The sequence below is a fragment of the Hibiscus syriacus genome, unplaced genomic scaffold (assembly GCF_006381635.1).
Source record: "Hibiscus syriacus cultivar Baekdansim isolate YM2019G1 unplaced genomic scaffold, ASM638163v2 tig00111841_pilon, whole genome shotgun sequence".
NCBI lineage: Eukaryota > Viridiplantae > Streptophyta > Magnoliopsida > Malvales > Malvaceae > Hibiscus > Hibiscus syriacus.
The window spans coordinates 1322727-1338349 of NW_024063196.1; positions in this window are offsets into that span (position 1 = coordinate 1322727).

Sequence of the window (15623 nt, forward strand, 5' to 3'; positions counted from 1 at the left end):
ATAATGGTACAACCAATCCATCCCCAAAATTACTTCAAACACATTAAAGGGTAATTCCATCAGATTAGCAGAGAATTCAATTCCCTGAATCCTTATGAACACCCTTGACATACTTTATTTACTCGACCACTATGCCCTAAAGGATTAATTACTTTCACCTCATTACTTGTAGCTTCTAATGGAATTCTCAACTTATTCACTAACAAACTACTAATATATGAATAAGTGGAACCCAGATCAATCAATACCAATACAAATTTATCATATAATTGAAAAGTACTTTCTATAATCTCTAGATCATCATGATCTTCATTTGTCTTTATATTATACACTCGTGCAGTGAACGCACTTTCTGTTGTGTAGAGGATTCATATTGGTTTCTTTCTCTATCTCTTCCTCGTCCTCTTAGAGATGCATAACAATTCCCTCGGATTGTGTAGGTTCACCGGCCATCAATGGACAATCCCAGATAAAATATACGGTGTTCCCACATCAGAAACAGGCTCTGGAGACTATTTGACACACTCCAGAATGATTCTTCCCACAATGTTGACATTGTCTTGATTGACCCTGATTTGATCTCCTAACACCAGATCCCACTGATTGCGTCTATCTGGTTCTCATCTAACTTGATCCTCTAGCAGAGGATACAACTGACTCAAACCTCACCTGAGATCGAAATCCATAATCTCTACCTGTTTTTTATGGTGTTGAGCTTGTTGAACTATGTTTCGATATAACAATTTAAGGCAAAATGGTTTTTGGACTTGAATTGAATTTACAAAATGTATTTGGACTTAATTGAATTTATTCAAAATTTATAAAAATAATTCAAAGTTCTTTTAATTTAAAATTGAGCACAAAAATGTTTTATGAATAGTAATTTACTATTTGAACAATAAATTACTATTTGAACAGTAAATCACTGTTTGAATAATACCCCGAGGCTCAAAAATTCCAGTATGTAAAAGGGGAACCGATTCCCCCAAGGGGGTACCGATTCCCTCACTGTTCATCAGCCCAACGGTCATAATATTTGAATATTATGAAGGGGTATCGATTCCCTATGAAGGGGTACCAATTCCTCCCATTCTGGGCAGCCTATTTTTGCAGAAAAATCATTCCCAAACGGCTCCAAAACATCCCCAACGGCTAGATATGACTTCAAACACATTCAAAGCTATAAATACAAGCTCAGGACACTTGAAGAAATAAGAGAACAACTATCCAAGCAATCAAACACAAGAGAAGAGTTTTTCATTCTTATTTCATCTTTCTCTTGTATATATTTTGTTCTTATGAGCTCAATCTTGTAAACACCTACCTTAGAGAGGTTTTCTTGTTTACATTTCTTATCATTTTGTAAAGGGGAAAGGTTCTAGCTAATCCCGTGTAAAAGCTAGGGAAAGGTTCTAGTTTAGCCCGGAAAAACTAGGGAGTTTGTAAGGTTACTCTTTATCCTCAAAAGAAAGAACAAAATAGTGAATTTGTTGGAAAATCCATGGTGAGGAGCTAAGGTAGTGGACGTAGACTTTGGTTGAGAAAGTCGAACCACTATAAATCGATGTACAATTCTCTATCTTTCAATCTCCTTACTCCCTAAACACAAAACCATTCTGACCCCTCTTTGCAAATTGTTCCGGTTGTCGATTTTAGCTTTCGAAAATCCTAACAGAGCTTGAAGAAGCACCAACTCTCTTATATGTTTGAACTCTTTGTTCTCCAAACCTTTCATTCTGAGCTCTCTCAAGAGCTTTAGCACGATTAACCACCTCCTGGAATGAGGACATATTCAATACAATCAACATCTCCTTCAATCTAGGGCACAAGCCCTCCACAAACCATTTACAAGCGTCTTTTTCTGTTGGAATAAGCTCAACAACAAATCGACTCAACTTATTAAACTCGCACTCATATTCATATACAGTGCAATTCAACTGCTTCAAGCTCATAAACTCTTGCTTCATTTGCCTGATAAATTGATCTCCAATATACTTGTGCTTGAACTCTTCCAAGAACAAAGATCATGTCACTTGGTCACTTGTCATTCTCAAGGTGACGTTCGTCCACCATATTCTATCTTGTCTTCTTAGCAAAGAAACCGCTCCATCTAATTTCTCCACTTCTGAGCAGTAGAGACTATGTAACATGATCTTCATATCATTAATCCAGAGGTATGCTATAACAGGACCTTCCTCGGCTTCGCCTTTAAATTAGGGAGCTCCCAATCCTTTCAACTCATTTGCCACATTTAGTCTATGAGTCGATGGAGTATGAGGTTGGAAACGCGTCAGAATAGCATCCAACGTTATAAAGAACATATATTGGTCTTGTACAGACACTCCCTGAGGTGCTTGCTCTTTACCTTGCCTGGCCAGGGCAGGTGAATTGCTACTATCCTCATGCTTATCATATCCCGTTTCACTTCGGGAGCTCTTTCGATCCGACATCTAATAAGACATAAGCATATAACTCAATTAGCAAGACAACATACTCATATACTATATCAGATCAAAAGTATTTATTATTTTGTTGGCATGTAAACCTTTTTTTAAACACTTTTGACCTTGGTTTATGCCTAGAATTGACTAAACCTTAGCTTTGATACCATTAAATGTAACACCCCAACCTGTACCCTACCCGGATACAAGTCCTAGGTGTCACATTGACTTTTCAAATCAATGTACTTATATAAAATAGTGGAAAATTTAAGCTTATATTAAATAAGCTGAATAATTTACATAAATCCAATACAAAAAGTTTACAAACTGATCATAGCATATACAATTTAAACATTTAATTACTTGCCAACACTGGTTAATATAACAAAAGAACCTACAATTTAAGTTGCTTTTGATCTAATATCTGAAGGAGTTATGCTGTCCCAACTGCCTATCCTTGTTATTCTGACTTCCTTAATCCTACGTGTGAAACACTCACACGCTAAGTCATTGACTTAGTGAGGCATAATATATAATAATGCTATAATGAAATTTTCTAACATACAATCATATATTTATTCAATACAACATACATGGATATGCATTTAACACATAATAACCTATCACAGTATTCAATGTTATTTCATATTATATCTTTTATTAGCCCATGGTACATTACTGAGAACTTAAGGTATGTAAGTGTATTGAGGTTGTGCACAAATATTGTCACCACAGCTCGTATAAAATGCACCGAAGTATCACGTATAAATGCACCGAAGTGCCATATAAAATATCCCGAAGGACCACATATATGTCTCGTAGGACCACATAGAATTGTCCCGTATGACCACATATATGTTCCAAATGACCAAATATATGTCCAAAAAGGACCGTATATATGTTCCAAAGGATCACATATATGTTCCGAAAGACTACGCAAACCCCTCAACTCTTGGCATACCAATTATACCCTCAGCTCTCATATTACATAACATGGGCTTTATCACAATTCACATGACTTATATCACATAGACATATAATATCGTAGCTTCATATCACATAGTTCATTTAACATTCTCATATGTTCACTTAGATCATTGTCTTATAATGCATATCATATAAGTTTATGTCATATATCATATCATGTAATACAACCAAGATATATTTACACAGTACAACTAAAAATTATGCTTCTACTCATGCAATCATGTATTAAATATTCTGAAACAGACTTGTCACAAGTCTAATTTCCATATCGCAATATATATATTCTAAAATTATGCAGTCACCTTAGCCTCACTAGTCCAAGCAACACACATATATCTCTTTTTCTTTCCCTCGATCGATCTTACTCGTTAACTGTTCTGGAACTTGTTTATGCTCGATATCCACATGAATGTAATTTCAATGCACATATCAAAATCCTAAACATTATGAATCGATTTTCAATAACCTAAGCTAACAGAAGTACTTAATTCATATTTTCCTTTTAAGTAGTATCGGTACCCAAGGTACAGTACCGATACTTCCTTTACGATGGTATCGATACCCTTTTCTGATTCTGGAATTCTATTTCCAAAATGGTATCGATACTTGCATAATGGTATCGGTACCCTTGGTATCGATACTACCCCTTCGGTATTGATACCTCATTAAGAATTTATCAACATTGGCCTTATGGTATCGATACTGTTCATGCAATATCGATACCTACACAATATTATCAGCTATAATGGCTTTGTAGTATCGGTGCTTACTCATTCAGTACCAATACCATCAACCTAAAATATACTCCAATCACTAAAAAATTATCAACACTTCACCAAAATTTCACTTTTAGAGTTCCTTTCATACCATTAAACTCAACTATATTCACTATAACTATATTTTAATAATCTAACACCTCATCATCTTCAATATCTCACCATAATTCTTTAAACTAAGAATTTTACTAGATTTACAACATATTCCAAACTCATTTCTAACACTTATTACTTCTTTTTCTAACTAATGACAAGTAAATGTAACATCCCTAACAATTTATCTAATTTAGTCACTAAATTCTAAAATTTTACAATTTGGTCACTAACCCGATGTTTGGGATGTTACATTTGTCGTCTTTCTGTGGATGGAAACAGGTTCTAAAGATTAGCTTGGTACCTAAAGATTCGTGAAGAGCTTTCGAAACTGAAAAGTGAAACGAGGGCCTCTATTTGAAATGATCAAAGTAAAAATCCCATATAACCTCATTATCTAATGGATGTATAACTATGCTCATCTCTCTAAGGTGTAGTACAACTGAAATGGCAAAAAGTCATTCGACTTGGTCAACCTGTCCATTATAACCCACACTGCGTCGTGCCTTAGTCTAGTAATCAGTAATCTAGTCACAAAGTTCATGACTACTCTATCCCACTTCTACTATAGTATCTGAATCGGTTGGAGCAACCTTGAAGGAACCTGGTGTTTTGCCTTAACTTGTTGGTACACTAAGCACTTAACAACAAACTCATATACTTCCCTTTTCATGCCCGACCACTAATATAGCAGTAAGAATTCTTGGTATATTTTATTGCTACATGGATGAACTGAGTGTGGGCTAAAATACGCTTCACAAAGGATCTTATTTCGTAACTGCTAATATGTGGGTACACACAAACGACCCCTAAAAAAGTATGTCTTTATCGTATAACTCAAAACTTAGGGCCTCGCCTCGGTGAACTTACTTCACGCGAGACATTAGGGGATTTTCTAAACTCTGCAATCTCTTGAATTCACTTACTAACTGAGGTTCTACTAAAAGTTCGACCAATAACCCACCATCATTAGGTAAACTCAAGCATATTAACAATGCTTGCAACTCTGACATCAACTTCCTACTCAAAGTATCAGCAAAAACGTTAACTTTTTCTAGGTTGTAGTCAATCACACAATCGTAGTCCTTTAGCAACTTCACCCATCTGCACTGTCTCAAATTCAACTCCTTCTACATAATTAAGTACTTAAGGCTCTTGTGGTCAGTAAAAATGTGACACTTCTCACCAAACAAGAAGTGCCTCTAATTTTAAGTTCAGAAACTACTACTGCAAGCTTTAAATCGTGGGTGGGGTAAATTACACTTGTGTTACTTAAGTTGACGAGATGTGTAAGCTACAACCTTCCCTTCTTGCATAAGAACGCAACTGTGGCCATTTAGTGAGACGTCGTTAAACACTGTGAAAGTCCTTTCTAAATTCTGGTTGAGTTAAGATGGCTTTCAACTGATCAAATATTTTATGTCGTTCCTCGTCCCATACAAAAGGAACTCCCTTTTGAAGTAGTTTGGTCATAGGGACAGCTATCATTAAGAAACCCTTAATAAACATACGATAATAACTGCTTAAATTTTATAAGGATTAACCTTAATGCCATATGTTTCCACGACATGACCCAAAACAGAAACCTTTGACAACCAAAACTCACACTTCCCAAACTTAACAAACAATTGGCATTCTCGGAGTGTATGCATAACAAGGCGGAGGTGCTTGTCTTGTTTTTCTTCTGAACGTGAGTAAACAAGGATATCATCTATAAAGACCAGCACAAAGTGGTCTAAGTATGGGTAGAAGACTCGATTCATCAAATCCATGAATGATGTTAGGGTGTTAGTTAGTCTAAACGACATTACAAGTAACTCATAGTGATCATACCTTTCCCTAAAAGCTATCTTGGCTATGTTGGTATCCTTAACCTTTATCTGGTAGTACTTCAACCTCAAATTGATCATAGAGAATACACATATCCCTCTAAGTTGTTAAAAAGGTTATCAATTCTAGGGAGAGGATAATGGTTCTTGATTGTTAACTTATTCAATTTTTAGTAGTGGATGCACAACATTATTGACTCGTCTTTCTTCTTAACAAAAAAAACTGGCAAAATAGGATACTAGAATATGCAAAGTGAACTCAGTATTGATACTCCTCATGCGAGTATCAATATCTAACCAGCAATATTGATACTTGATGAACGGGTATCAATGCTCCTAGCCCAAAATCCTCTTATTTTAAGCTAATAAATGAACAATATTGGTATTGTTCTTCTGGTACCAATATTCGAACCCATGGATGCCCTGTTTGGGCACGAAAATGGCTTCCTAAATCTCTCAAAAGCCCTACTAGGGTTCTCAAATGTTGTTTAAGTCTTATGTGTGTTAATAGGGGGTCATGATAAGCCAATAAATATGTTAAAACTCAATATACACTAGCTAGAAGCATCTAATGACTAAAAATGGCATGAATAAGTTGTGAATGCATTATATGGGTTCCTAAGCTACTGGAATGATTCAAAGCTCACCCAAGAACTAACTTTTCCTTTCCCTTTCCTTTAGAGCTCTCACCAAACTCTTTCACTAAACATAGAAAAGGTAAATGAGTTACTAACTTATTCAAGGGCATAGAAAGATATTAAGAACATATCATACGGTTTAAATCCCTCAAAAACGGGTTGAGAACACTTGGTTTTATAAACCACCACTAAAACCCACATATGGCCACCATGACCAAAACTTGAGTTTGAAAGCTTGAATCGAAGCTCTAAAGATGGAGATTACGCCTCTTGCCTTTGTAAACTCATATTAGAAATAATGACCAATAAAGCCCACACCTTTGCTCAAGTTACTAAGAAAAAATGTATAAGTTTAGGTGAAGAAGAATATAACAGATATAAGGAAGAAAAAGAGAGCATGCTACGTCACCTCACCCACAATTAAACAAATTCAACCTTTCAGCGAGTTTATGGGATAATTGTTCACATAGTCTTTCTTTCTTTATTTCATGATTGAAAAAGTCCTTTTTAACATCTATTTTACCAAACCAACACCCATTTGGACTAAGTTTTCCTACAACTCTAATGATCTTATCTAAACCCTCTCATATTAACCAGAAACTGCTAACCCGAGATTTAAGACGTTACACAGAAAACTGAAGATATCAGTGAAATAGGGAAATTTAAAAAAAAGGTTTAATTTATAAACCTTAAAGACTTCTCCAAAATGTTTTGTATGTTATAATGAAATGAAACATCTCATTAAAACACATGTTCACCTAGGAACCACTCAAAATTCAAAAGAAAAATCCCAAGAAATCATTTTAGCACTGACTCCCTACCAATTTTTCAGGTTTGTTGAAGTCACTTTATAACCTTTACTCACATAGGGGCAATTATTACTACCTGTGAACCAGTAGACATGCGAACTTTAATACCATCCGCATGCATTAGAAACGAGCCCTCATTACCAAGCGAATAACCACTCATGTGGACATACCTTATGCATAACCAATGATAACCACACGTCCATACACATAACATCTCAGCCTAACCTATCACCTCCCAAGGCAATCAATCAAGATCAAGAATACGATAGTTGTAGACAATTGACCAGCACCTATCACACCACCCCCAAAACGATCAATCAAAGCCAATCTTGGACAGCCAGTAAAGAATAATGACATGACAACTCTTAACCAAGGTCGAATCAAAGGCCCTACAAATAACCACACAAAAGAGACTAAAGGAGATCATAACTTGAACTATCTTCTAACCTTCTCTCCCATGGCTAAGATCACCCTCCGACCACCTTCTATGATTGTTGGTCATTTTATTGGTAAAAAATGTATAAAGTAAACTGTACATAAAAATTGCAAACCTTTTCGACTAAAAGAAAGAACTAAGATGGCGTTTGGTTGGATGAAATTCCTTGGAATTGGTGGGAATTGGAATCTAATTCTACCATTTTCCCATGTTTGGTTCAAGTTTTTCAAGGGAATTGGAATCCCTGATGGAATTCAATTCCCTTGTTGGATGGAATTCAATTCCCTTGTTGGAGGGAATTGAAATTTGACCATACTACCCTCATCAATCCTTTGGTAACTTATTCATATATTGAATAAAAATATTTTTTTATTATTTCGGGTCGGGTCGGGTTTCTAATTCATATATTCGGGTCAGGTTTCTAATTTATATATTCGGGTCGGGTTCAGGTTTAGGGTAAAAAAATCGGACCGACCCGAAAATATATATAATTCAGGTCGGGTCGGATTAAGTCATTGTTTTCATTAAATAAAAATATTTTTTTATTATTTCGGGTCGGGTCGGGTTGGATTTCTAATTCATATATTCAGGTCGTGTCGGATGAAACTTTATTTTGTTCGGGTCGGGTCAGGTTTTTTAAGTGTAATATTCGGGTCGAGTTGGGTGGGGGTTTTTAAGTGTGATATTCGGGTCGGGTCGGGTTCGGGTTTAGGGTGAAAAAAACCGGACCGGCCTGAAAATATATATAATTCGGGTCGGGTCGGATTAAGTCACTGTTTTTATTAAATAAAAATAATTTTTTATTATTTCGGGTCGGGTCGGATTTCTAATTCATATATTCGGGTCGGGTCGGATGAAACTTTATTTTATTCGGGTCGGGTTTTTTAAGTGTGATATTCGGGTCGAGTCGGGTCGATTTTTTTTAAGTGTGATATTCGGGTCAGGTCGGGTCGGGTTTGGGTTTAGGGTGAAAAAAACCGGACCAACCCGAAAAAAATATATAATTTTACCTTATATATTTAGAAATAATTACAATAATACCCCTCTATATATAATTTTTTTCAATTAAGTCAATGTTTTTATTGAATAAAAATAATTTTTTTATTATTTTGAGTCGTGTCGGGTCGAGTTTCTAATTCATATATTGAATAAAAATAGTTTTTAGTATATTTTTTTGGAAACTAATTAACATACTCCGATTGGAATGTATCGAAATATTGCTCTATCTTTTGGTAACTTATTAACATATTTTGATTGCAATGATTTTAACTTATAATGTTTATTAGCATGATTTTTATAATTTATTGAAATGAATAATCAATCAATAAAATGAAAATTTAATATTTTTTAATTTTTTATAATATATTACTACATGTAAGTTGTAAAATAAACTAAAATAAAGCAAAAAAAAAAAGAATGACAATTCTGTCATTTTACATTACTGAAATCAAATTCATCTGACATGTCTACGAACTAAACAAAATATAAAATTGGATTCCAATTCCATTTCCTGTCAACCAAACAGAATATGGAATTGGATTCCAATTCCTACAGATTCCAATTCCTTCACAGATTCCAATTCTCTCATAAACATTCTAGACGACACCTAAGCACAAAGAATAAACGGTGGGAATGTAAAACAAAGGTGTAGGAACAATAAATCATCATCGTTTATAGAAAATGAAGAAGTTTAGTTTAAGCAATGTAAATTAATTATTACCATAAATTTATATTATTTTTGTTCATTTAATTATTTATTGCGTAAGAAAAACTTACTTGATCAATTTTATATATATACTCACATAATAGTTTAAACTTTTAAAATAATCTAATAATGACCTAATTTTATATATACTCAAATAAATGTATACTATTTTAAAATAGGGGTATGATCATGTTACACAATGTAAAACTCTTTTAGTTTTATATAAATTTAGATCCGTTAGATAAGTGAAAATAGATGGATGATATTAAAAGTAGGAAATGTGAAGATATTCACTAAAAAAACAAGGAGTCAATCTCAGTCATCTATCTCTACTCATCTAACAGTCATAAATCTGTGTAAAACTAAATAGTTTTGCATTTTGTAAGTGGATCATGACCTTTTTAATCAACAAATATTTTGTGTTTTTAATTTCACTCAAATAACAGTTTAATCTTTAGAAAATATTCTTAAATAAATATTTTTATTTTAAAATATTTAAAAAATATTAAACTTTTATTTGATATTTTTGAAATATTATGCATTTATTTGACAGGATTAAAAACCATCTAATATCTTATTTACCTTCAAATTTTTCATTGTTGTTGGGTAAAAAAAATATAGTTCGTTAATGTAAATATTTTCTATAGTTTGAGGTGACGTAGCTATTAGGGGTATATACTGTTGACATAGCTACTAGGGGTATTAAAAAAATCTATAATTGTTCACTGTAACCATTAACCGATATAACAATTACATTTAATATGTTAATTAACCAAATCGTTAATTATTATCAGTTTTAATTAATTAAACTATTAAAAATGATAGTTAACGATTAAGATTATGATTACGAATTCTGATAAACGATTAACAGTTAATTCTTAATAAATTAAATTTATAATTTATTATATTTTTTATACATATAATTTAATATATTTTTTATTATTTCTAATTTATATATATTTTTAATAAAACTTGTATACAAGTAACTTAATATATATTTTTTTGTTATTTTTTATTTTTTATTTCTTTGAAAATACAAAACATACTTATACCAATATAATTATGTGTTTATTGTTAGGTACTAAGACATCGGGAAATATACATACTTACACTGGTGTAACTATGTGCTAAATGCTACACTTTTTTATTTCATTCACTTACACTTATGTAAGCATGTGTTAAGTGATGCATTTTTTATAGTATGAATTATGGAAAAAAATTACAAATAATTATAATAGGTTAACCGTATGTTGACCTATAACTGAACCGTTAATAACGGTTAACCGTTAGTAGTTAACTATTTCTTAATAGTTAGGTTACAATTAGAAAAATCTCATAACTGTTATAACGGTTAATTGACTATTTATGTTAAATGGTACGATTAATCATCCATGAACAACCCTAATAACTATTTAAATCTAAAATCTGAATAGAAAATAATACATTTTAATCATTAAGACAATTCGATGAGTTCTATTAATATAAATGTAAATGTTTGAATTAGATTTGAAGTTAAAATGCCAAGGTTAATGTATGTTAGAAAGTATAATCTATGAAAAATATGAAGAATAAATGACGATCTTTAGATAATTTCATACCTGAAAATACTGATTTGAAAGATATTTCTATATAAGAATTTTCATGTTGTTAGTTATTTATAATGTTAAAAGGACTTTCGAGTTAGTAAATAATTTTCAATTATACTAAAGAATTTGACTTTAAACATATTTAATAATTAGACCTTAAAACAATATCCGAAAATTCTTTTTCGAGCATATAATATTTTCAGATATTTTTCACCAACTTTTTTTAGAAAACAAAACATTAATATCAACTCAATAAATGTGAGCTAATTATTTTCTTGATAGGCTTGAATTGCATCTCCACATCATAATAATGAGTTGACACACTTTACAAGAATATGAAAAATATTCAAACAATTCAGCTAATTAATGTACACAAGAAAAATGAAATTTTGGTCCAAAAACCAAAGTTGATAATTGGAAAAAGAATCCAATGTGCATAGTGAATAAAGGAATCCCAAGGGCAAGAAGATTCTATAAACCCCATAAATAATAGGATAAATTGTATATCTAGTTCTACCAAAATTTTAATTTTAAAGTTATATTTAATATTTAGTTTAGGTTTATTTTAGTATCCTACCGTTAAAAACTTATCGATGATATTGACATGCACTATATGATAATAGTACATCAACATTAAAAAAGATAAAAAATACGATGTCAATAATTCTATTAATTCTTTAATAGCAAGTATGAAATTGAAATTTTAACTAAACATTAAGTATGATTTAAAAAATAATTAGATACTATAACTACTAAGCGTGTAATAGTGACATACGTGGCACCATAGCTGTTCGCAGACCAACCTTACTTTATTTCTCAATTCAACGCGGTTTTGATTTCCCCGCCGCCCCCGCCCTTTTGGGTGGCTCTGCCCAGTGTTAGCGGGAAAACTGGGTTTGAATTTACAGTTTTTAGGGTTTTCTTTCCCGCCCAAAACAATTAAAGGATCAATCGGGTTATTGTTCCTGGCGGCTGCCCATCTTTTAGCTGAATCAGTGATTGGTTTTTTTAGGGTTAATAATCCTTTTAATTCAATTTGTTATTTTAATAATATTATGATTCGAATTATTAATATTATTTAAAAATTGTAATATTTCATCTAATTAATGAACATAAATAAAACGCTGACAAAATAGAAAATTACACATTTAAACACTTTATCCTTCAAGTTATTATACTAATAACAATGTTAAGCTAATTAAGATTTGATCGATAATTAAGTTTAATATTATAAGAATTCAACATATATGCATAGGATTTCACCAATTATAAGTATATGCATTATGATGTATTTAAGGGTTTAAAGTGTTTCACATTAAAGAGATAGATGTTTTAAATCTCTTAAAAAATTAGTGTATAATTTATGTGAATAAATTAAATAAAACATTCGATCATCTTTTTAATATAATATTTAAACTATTTTTTTAAAGTTTGACCTAAAATATACCTTAAAAAATCTCTGATATTACTTTTTTTCCCCTACCAAAGAGAAACTTTGATTATTTAAAAAAATTGAGAGTTGAACATAGAGACATGTCTATGATTTTATATCAAGGAGATGCGAATTTTAAAAAATTTTGGGAGTACAAAACTATAAATTTTCAGGGTAAAGTATTTAAATGATCTCTCGATTATAGGGTGTTGATTTATTAAGTCTTGTAACTACTAAAAATTACAAAAGGATCATCTGACTATTCATATGTTCTAAACTCGTCATTTTTTGTTAAAAAATTAATTGTATATCTGAGTTGAGCATTAACTTGCTGACTATGATATGATAAAATATGATCCCTGAATTTCAAACGACTATCATATCACAGTCAACATGTTAATGTGCAACTCATGTTTTTGTTAATTTTTAATGAAAAAATATGAGTTTGGAACATATGAATAATTGAATGAATATTTTATAAATTTTAATAGTTGAGAGACTCAAAAAAGCAACATCCTAAAATTAAAGGACCATTTTAGAAATTTTAATAGTCAGAGATTCAATAAAGTAGCACCATATAATTGAGGGGCCATTTTTGTACTTACCCAAAATTTTAATGAACGTGAAATTGTATTATTTTTGAAGTTATTGTTTGGTGAAATGATGAAAACTAAATGTGTCCTTTTACTTTTATTTATTATTTATCGGTACTCTTTTACTTTATTCACTGTTTCCGCCTACACGTGTACTGCTGATAAAAAATTAATTTTAAATAGAGTCCAATTTAAGATCACGTTGGTCAAAAGAACAACATCAAGTTTTGGAAAGTTTTTATATTTTTAAAGATTTTACAAATACTATAATTAATAATTAAAGTATAATAGTTACAAAATTAAATTTATAGAAGATGATCATTATATCATAATGAATATAATATTATGAAAAATTATTTGATATATAAACCATGTAAATTTTAGTTTTTATAATTTTATATATTTTAATACGACGTATCCGGTTTAAAACTTAAAGTTTGTTTGAATAAAAAAATTATAAAATTTTTTATTTATACAAATTGTATATACTAATTAAGTAGTCTATGTAGTAAATGAATTATTTTTATTTATTTGAGGACCTAGGTTTGAGCATCATAGATGGCAAAGGTGTAAGCGTTTATTCTATAAAAATTAAAAGTTATATTTGAATAAATATTGTCTTTTACTTACCCCATATTAATTAAAAAATATTATTAAAAAATTAGAATTTATCAAGTGATTTCAGTGGTAAACAGTGACAAATGTAAGGCTTGCTCAATGTCCATCTTGAAATCCAAATTTTTTTATATTAATTGTTCAATTTATTATTATTATTCACCTTGAAATTTTTATTTGCATCTATCTTATACGAAAAATTTCTATTACCAATATATATATGCCACCCTAAATATATTTATAAATCCGTCACTGGTGGTAAAAGAAAATATTATTATTCGTAAAGATAATGATTTGAACAACTACATCTATAAAATACGTGTACATTTTAAATTGATTAAGAAAATTTTAAACCGGAACTATTTTATAATCATCTAAATTATTAAAAAAATATTTAGAAATTATATATTTAATAAGAATCATTTCGAAGTAGTTGAGACATAAACCAGCATCCATGTAACTGTTGTTGAGAATATTTTCATGTATTTTAATTTATGTTATGGGATATATGATTAAAAATTATATAAACTGAAAAATGAAAAAAATTAACAGTACATTAAATTATTTTAATTTTATTATTTTAGATCAAGAATGCTAAAATTTATAGTTATGGTATAAATTCTTCAAGATTATTTTAATTTTATTATTTTTAATCGTTTATATTTTGCAAATTTTTATTTTATTAATCTATAGTGTTTACAAGTAGTAATATCTCTTCTAAAGACAATCAACCATTTGATAATAACACTCAAATACCTAGCATTATCTGATGCTCGAACTTGGTACCTCTAAAAATAACAATCATTTTTTAACTACTAATATAACTTGTTTGTGCATATTTTGCATATTCTTAATTCTAGGTTTATTTTTATCCAAACATTGAAGCCAATTTACAACTCATTATTCCAAGATCAAACTTTATATATATATACCACGAACCAATCTATCTCAGTGGTTAAATGAATTGTTATTATTCCAAGAAGTCACGGGTTCAAGTACCGGCAACTGCAACAGGGTGATTGATTATTCATTGTCAAATGGATGAAACTATTTCGAACAAATATTACTTTGTAATCACCTTAGCTTAATAAAAAAAACTTTATATATTATTAAAATTAAATAAAAATTATTTAACTTAACGTTAATGTTATAAATATGAATAAAATTAATTTATATTATAAAAATATATTTTATTAAAATCCGTCACCCTTTCATGATAAGTTTCAAATTATTATAGCTAATATCATAAATTCCTGAATAATTTTTCACTTGCCACAATTTCTTAATTCTCTTTTCCACCCACAATATTTTTATAATTTTGCCTTAACTTGGTGAATAGGTGTCAAGCCTTACTAAACTTGGGTTAAATTTCCTATAGCCTATTTTTGGGTAAATTTAATTTTAGTCAAATAATGTAACATGTCATCGTATTAATTATTATTAATTTAATAAAAAATAATTACTTGTAATTAATTAATTTAAAAATATTATTTTTGTTGATGTGACATCCCACGTGGACATGTCACTTTAACATTCTAATCCATATAGAAATGTAACGTTAATAGGATGTGTTGCCTATTAATCAACTAATGATTTTCATTATGCATAGGGTCAAAATGCATTTGGTTCAATTAATCAACTAAGTGTTGGCCTCACGAAGAAACATTGAGGGTCAAAGTGCTT